The sequence below is a fragment of the Pristiophorus japonicus genome, unplaced genomic scaffold (genome assembly GCF_044704955.1).
Source record: "Pristiophorus japonicus isolate sPriJap1 unplaced genomic scaffold, sPriJap1.hap1 HAP1_SCAFFOLD_56, whole genome shotgun sequence".
In the NCBI taxonomy this organism is placed as follows: Eukaryota; Metazoa; Chordata; class Chondrichthyes; family Pristiophoridae; genus Pristiophorus; species Pristiophorus japonicus.
The window spans coordinates 2,127,704-2,134,477 of record NW_027254467.1 but is presented as its reverse complement, the minus strand read 5'-3'; the positions used below and the strand labels follow the sequence as shown (position 1 = coordinate 2,134,477).

General features: G+C 45.7%; 1 non-coding gene across 1 annotated transcript; it reads left to right on the top strand.

The window, feature by feature from the left end:
* The first annotated feature begins 2,882 nt into the window (after positions 1–2,882).
* trnak-uuu (transfer RNA lysine (anticodon UUU)) lies at positions 2,883–2,955 on the top strand. The gene has a single exon. It is a non-coding gene; the product is annotated as a tRNA-Lys (tRNA).
* Positions 2,956–6,774: the final 3,819 nt, after the last annotated feature.

Sequence of the window (6,774 nt, the reverse complement as noted above, 5' to 3'; positions counted from 1 at the left end):
TGGAACAGGTATGCAGTGTCTCCTGCAAGTGAAACCCTGGTGATAAAGTATGCTTGTGGTTACAGGTCATATCTAGTTGCAGTCATGTATAGCATGGTAAGGTACAGTTATATACAGTAGTGTGAGATAAATTACACTGCTCATCTGGGGCTCGCTTACCTTGTCGGAGTTCTGAGTAGAGCGCTTGCTTCGGGAGTCTCGTGTCGGGCATGTGGACAATGTGGCCCGCCCAGCGGAGCTGGTCGAGTGTGGTCAGTGCTTCAATGTTGGGGATGTTGGCCTGAGCGAGAACACTGATTTTGGTGCGTCTGTCCTCCCATGGGATTTGCAGGATCTTGCGGAGACAGCCATGGTGATATTTCTCCAGTGATTTTTGATGTCTGCTGTATATAGTCCATGTCTCGGAGCCATACTGCGGGGCAGATATCACCACCGCCCTGCAGACCATAAGCCTGGTGCCAGATTTGAGGTCCTGGTCTTCAAACACTCTCCTCCTCAGGTGATCGATTGCTGTGCTGGCACACTGGAGGCGGTGTTGGACCCCGTCATCGATGTCTGCCCTTGCTGATAGTAGGTTCCCGAGGCGTGGAAAATGTCCCACGCTGTCGAAGGCCACACGTACAGCCTTCCTAAATATAGCACCATCATTCTATTCTCTGAAAACAAGTTCCGGAATTCTCGGCTAGCTGTGTAGGTTTAGAGCTGTGGTTTTATCCGAAGATAGATTATATCACAGTGTTTCCGTTGTGTCGTAGTTATCACATTCGCCTCACACACGAAAGGTCCCCGGTCCGAAACCTGGTGGAAAGATCTTGAAAACTTGAAAATGGGACGAATGGCTGACTCCTGTTCCTAACTCTTACGTTCTTATGATCTCTTGACCTTTCACAGGAGAACAAACTCTCCTCTGAACATGCATGAGAAAGCTCCAGAAATTATTTCCCCCCGAGGTGCTTTCGCGTGTGAGGCGAACGTGTTAACCGTTACACTGCGGAAACATCTCTACATTCAGCACCAGATTACCACATTTAAACCAAATCAGATCGGGATAAAAGTTCCTCACATGCTCAGGGCAAAATATATGATTGCCGGTCGACAAATGAATGAACAAACTTCAGCACCAGGTCAGACGGAAATGTTAAGGGAGCAGGAGGACAGCTGAATCGTACTTTCAAGGAGTTGGTGGTGACAAAACAAATGGGTTCCGCTTAATGATTAAGTATGTGAAATGGTACATAAACCGACATTTCCAGATGAAAGAGTGACCTGATCACAGCACATTCGACCGCTCGTCCATCCTGACTGCTCAGTGCTGCATGTGGCCACCTGCAGTTTGATTTTGAACTTTTGTGTCTTGTCACATGAAATAAATGAGGGCAGCAGGCGCATCTCTGCCTTGCACCGGGGAAACAGTGAGACAGACCTTGGTGAAATGGGTTTGGTTGTTGCCAAACAGCAAAGGAAATAATAATTCTGGAAGAAATATATCCAAGAGAACAGTGACCTCGAAGTGATTTGATCACACAACCCTCTGATCTGGAGTCAGACACACGACCGTTGCACCATGCGACCTACACATTGCGCTGGAGATGTTCGTCTATATGAAGGTTCTGCAATACAAGGGGCTTTAAAATCCCCGCCCATTCCCACCAGGTGTCACAAGCAGCGCTCACCTGACAGGCACCGTATGATTTCTTCTTCAACTTTTCTCTTGCTTTCACGGGAAACCATCATTAATTAACCCCTGACCTTCTGTTGCACAATCAAACAAATGCTAAATCAGGAACAGTCCATACTTCAATCATTTGTCCTGTGCTTTGCATCTTAACTGTTAAACCATATCCCATTTTACTCACTGTATTTTAGCTTTCTGGTTCAAAGTCTTCAGGGATCTGGGGCAACGTTTATCAAATTTAAGAGCACTTGTTATTCCTATCGTGCACACAAAATACAATCAATAGTGAAGATACAATCCCACTGTGCGTATTTGCAGACTCAACGCAATAGGATTTCAAATAAAGTGAAAGAATTTTACACTGAAAAGATTTGGAAGTGTTACTAGTATTTGTGTCTTTAATTAAACTTTGTGACGTCTGACTCCCGTTCATGCCACTGCTGAATAAGAAAGGAGGGTTTGACATTGACCAGACTGCACTGCCCCTGATATTTGTCAGCTCATCCTTTATATTCAGTGGTTTCTCGCCCTTTGACGGGCTGCAGTGTAGCGGGTATCACGTTGGCCTCACACGCAAAAGGTCCCCGGTGGATCCGTTTTCTCTCAGTCAAAGTTATCTATATATTGAAGTGAAACAAAGTGCAATTAAGGAATAAGGGAGCCTTTTGCCAGGAGAATAAATAGCAAATAAAAACAGCAAATGCTGGAAATCTCAGCAGGTCAGGCAGCATTTGCCGGGAGACTAAACTCGCCTCCGGTTGTTCATCCACAGAAAGTTTAAACATAATGTTTTTTCCCGGGATTGAACGAGGGAGCTTTTGCGTGTAAAGCAAACGTGATATACACTGCAGAAGTTTCAACAGCAAGTTTCAACATCTGGGGCGGAGCCAACAGGCGCCTGGCTGCAATGAGCGATAAAAACCGACGTTGGGCAAAAGTCAGGCTAGCTCAGTCGGTAGAGTTTGACACTTTTAATCTCATGGTCGTGGGTCCGAGCCCCACGTTGGGTGATTGCATTTATTTTAATTTAATGCAGCTTTCATAGAAAAACATCATTAATTAACCCACAATCTTCTTTTGCACAATTAAAGAAATGCGAACTGAAGGAATTCCATAATTCAAGTCTGTGAGATACTCAATCATGATTTCAATCATCATTAATCCACCCACAACATTTGACATACGTCAAGGATCCCACATTGGCCAAGCCCGGCTAGCTCAGTTGGTAGAGCGTGTGACATTTAATCTCAAGGTTGTGGGTTCAAGCCCCACGTTGGGCGAATACGCTGTGTTAAACTTTTATGTTGCTTTCACGGGAAAACATCATTAATTAACTGATCAATTGGAGAGGCTGGGTCCGTTTCCTTTGTATCAGAGTATTTTTCCTCCAGGATCGATAGTTTCCTTGATGAATCAGAATAACCAGACCCTATATCTCCCCCTGGATATTCGGGGATCTCTCGTACATTCCCAATCGTGTGATCGCCCCTTTTCTATTCTCCAATTCAAGCCATATGGCCTCGTTCAAAAATCTGTCTATCTCCACCTTAAATATATTCAATGACCCAGCCTCCACAGCTCTCTGGGGCAGAGAGCTCCAACGATTCACCACCCTCTGAGAGAAGAAATTCCTCCTCATCTCCGTTTTAAATGGGCGACCCTTAAACGTTCAGGGAATAAGGGGTTATGGGAATCAGCCATGATCGTATTGAATGGTGGAGCAGGCTCGAGTGACCATGTGGCCTACTCCTGCTCCGACTTCTTATCTTCTTATGACCCCTTATTCTGAAACTATGCCCCCAAGTTCTAGATTTCCCCACAAGGGGAAACATAGAAACATAGAAAATAGGTGCAGTAGTAGGCCATTCGGCCCTTCGAGCCTGCACCGCCATTCACTATGATCATAGCTGATCATTCCCTCAGTACCCCCTTCCTGCTTTCTCTCCATAACCCTTGATCCTTTTAGACATAAGGGACATATCTAACTCCTTTTTTAATGTGTGGGTTAATTCCCGTGAAAGTAACATAAAAGTTTAAGGAAAATAATTCACGCAAGTAGGGCTCGAACGCATGACGTTAAAACAAAAAATCTCATGCTTTATATACTGAGCTAGTCAGGCTTGCCCACATCTAATTTGTCAATGGTGACCCCGAGGATGTTGATGTGTATTTGTCAAAGGAACAGAAGAAATCGGAGCAGGAGTCGGCCATCCGGCCCCTCGAGCCTGCTCCACCATTTAATAAGATCATGGCTGATCCGATCATGTGCTCAGCTCCACTTCCACGCCCGCTGCCCATAACCCCTTAACCCCTTATTGTTTAAGAAACTGTCTATTTCTGTCATAAATATATTGATTTTCCCAGCTTCCACAGCTCTCTGGGACAATGAATTCCACAGATTCACAATCCTCTGAGAGAAGAAATTCCTCATCATCTCAGTTTTAAATGGGCGGCCCCTTATTCTAAGATCATGCCCCTAGTTCTAGTCTCCCCCATCGGTGGAAACATCCTCCCTGCATCCACTGTTAGTGAAAATAAATTCACATAGACTCTGGTAAGGTAAGAGAGACAACATTATTGCTAACAGAGCTCTGGGAGAAGAGTTGAGATCCAGCGATCTCCCCGAGTGCCTTGTGCCGCGGGGTTATAAGCAGTTTACAGGGGGCGGAATACAATCATTTAAATTCATTTACATACAACCAATCGATCCATATGGCAACGCAATTCATTTACATTCAACTTTTTAGTCCTAGTGAAACCTGATAGAATGGTGCGAGTTTGGGGGCCCTTCCTCTTTATCTTCTTTTGTGGTTAGTTATTCTGTTGCAAAGCTTTCGATGAAACAGTGGCCTGCACCTGGCCAGGAGTCACTTGTTGCTGCAGAGTTCATATCAGGGACAGCAGATAGGCTTCTTGGTACAAAGTTCATTTCGTGGTGGCTTACCCCATCATGCTTTGCTATGTCTGAAAATCCACTCCAAAACCATCATTCTATTCTCGTAAAACCAGCTCCTGAAGTATCGGCCAGCTGTGTAGGTTAAAGCTGTGGTTATATTCCTAAGATTACATTAACCACAACGTTTCTGTAGTGTAGCGGTTATCACATTCGCCTCACACACGAAAAGTCCTTGGTTGAAGCCCAGGCGGAAACATTATTTTGGAGGCTATTTTTGCTGTAAATAAATTGAACAAAAGTCGCCCAAGGTTCCTTGTCGCATGAGCAGTGAATATTTTAAACCAGTCTCCTAAACACAGAGTGTATAAAGTCAGATAGGGGAGAAAACTTCATCAATGATTCAAGCTCCTTAAATGATTAACATACGAACATAAGAAATAGGAACAGGAGTCGGCCATTCGGCCTCTCGATCCTGCTCTGCCATTCAATAAGATCATGGCTGATCTGACCATGGACTCTGAGTTAAGGGACTCGGGGCCCTGTTCTCTCTCCCCTGAGAAGGTTCACGTTCTACAGTCAAGCCTCTAAAAGGCACCACTCTGTGTACAGTACTTGCCGGGTTTGAGTCCTGAGGATGAGTCATGCGCCTGGAGCCATAGGTCGAGGTCATGAATGCTTGGCTCATGGAGATGGCCTTCTGCAGTGTGACTGTGGTATCCGCTGACAGTAGCTTATGAAGGAGGCCCTCGTGGCCGATTCCGATGACAAAAATATCCCGCAATCCTTCGGTGAGGTGCTCACCAAAATCCCACAGTGCCGCCAGCTTCTTGAGGTCTGCAGCATATTTCGTGATCTCCTGGCCTTGGGGCCGTCGGTGTGTATAAAACCGGTGTCTGGCTGTGAGGATGCTCATTTGGGCTTGAGTTGTTCTTGGATCAGTGTTACAAGCTCCTCGTACATCTTGGTCATTGTCTTCGCTGGTGCCAGCAAGTCCCTGACGAGGCCATAGACGGTGGGCCCACAACTGGTTAGCAGGAAAGCTCTGCACTTATCAGCCAGTGTGGCTTGGTTGACACCTGCCAGATCGTTTGCTGTGAAGAAATGGTCGAGCTTCTCCACAAAGGCTTCCCAATCATCACCATCGGCAAAATGCTGCAACGTACCAAGGTTTGCCATTTTCGTGTGAAGGTCCATAATCTCGTCGCCAATTGTTATACCTTCAGATGCTCTGATAATTACTCCACGAGACAATGTGTGGTGCTTGAACTGTAGTGACCTGAGTACTTTATTGATAACCACAGAGTGAGGATCACACCTGGTGGCCTGACTTTTATACTAAGCCAGGCACACCAGTACAGGTAAGCTACAAGTCTCCCACTGCAGTGCCCTCTGGTGCACAGCTTCTAATAGTACAAGCAATAACCATGTAGGACACATGACAGGTGTCAATGTGGAACCGTTTCTCTCATTCAAAGTTAGACACACTATCTTGGGCACCACGAGGTCTAGGTAGGTAGCTATTGACATTCAGGTTCATATATAAATATATATAAATATATCGACATGTATCGTAACTGTTCCCTGGTGGTCGAGGGGTTAAGATCCAGCGCACGAACCTGGTTTCAATCCTCGATCAATTCATCGCATAAAAATAATTGAGGTCTGTCAGACGATTAATAATTGTTTTAATCACCATGAATACGAATACTTTCTGTGATAGACCGAGCTTACAGACTATCTGGCTTCTCCTGCCCTTTGCCAGGCACGTGTTCGGGGTTTAATTTTGTAAACTGCTGAGTTCGCTGATCGCGGGGAGATGGTATGAGCTCTGTGGCCCCACTGTGAGGAAGTGAACACGGTGGCTGGGTGATTCATGACATTTCTGTAAAGGGCAGCGGAGGAGAAGGATTGAGAACTTTCAGTGTGGGACCGAAGTTGTTTAAGGTGAGCCAACACATTCCCGATCAGGTCAGAGGGAGCTCACTGGTCATTGTGCTTTTGGATATTGTTCTTCCAGAATTAATCTTTCCTTTGCTGTGTCGAAATAACCAAACCCTTGCTCCAAGGCCTGTCTCACTGTTTCCCCGGTGTCAGGCAGAGATACGCCTGCTGCCCTCATTTATTTCATATGACAGGACACAAAAGTTCAAAATCAACCTGCAGGTGGCCACACACACCACTGAATAGTCAGAATGGCCGAGCG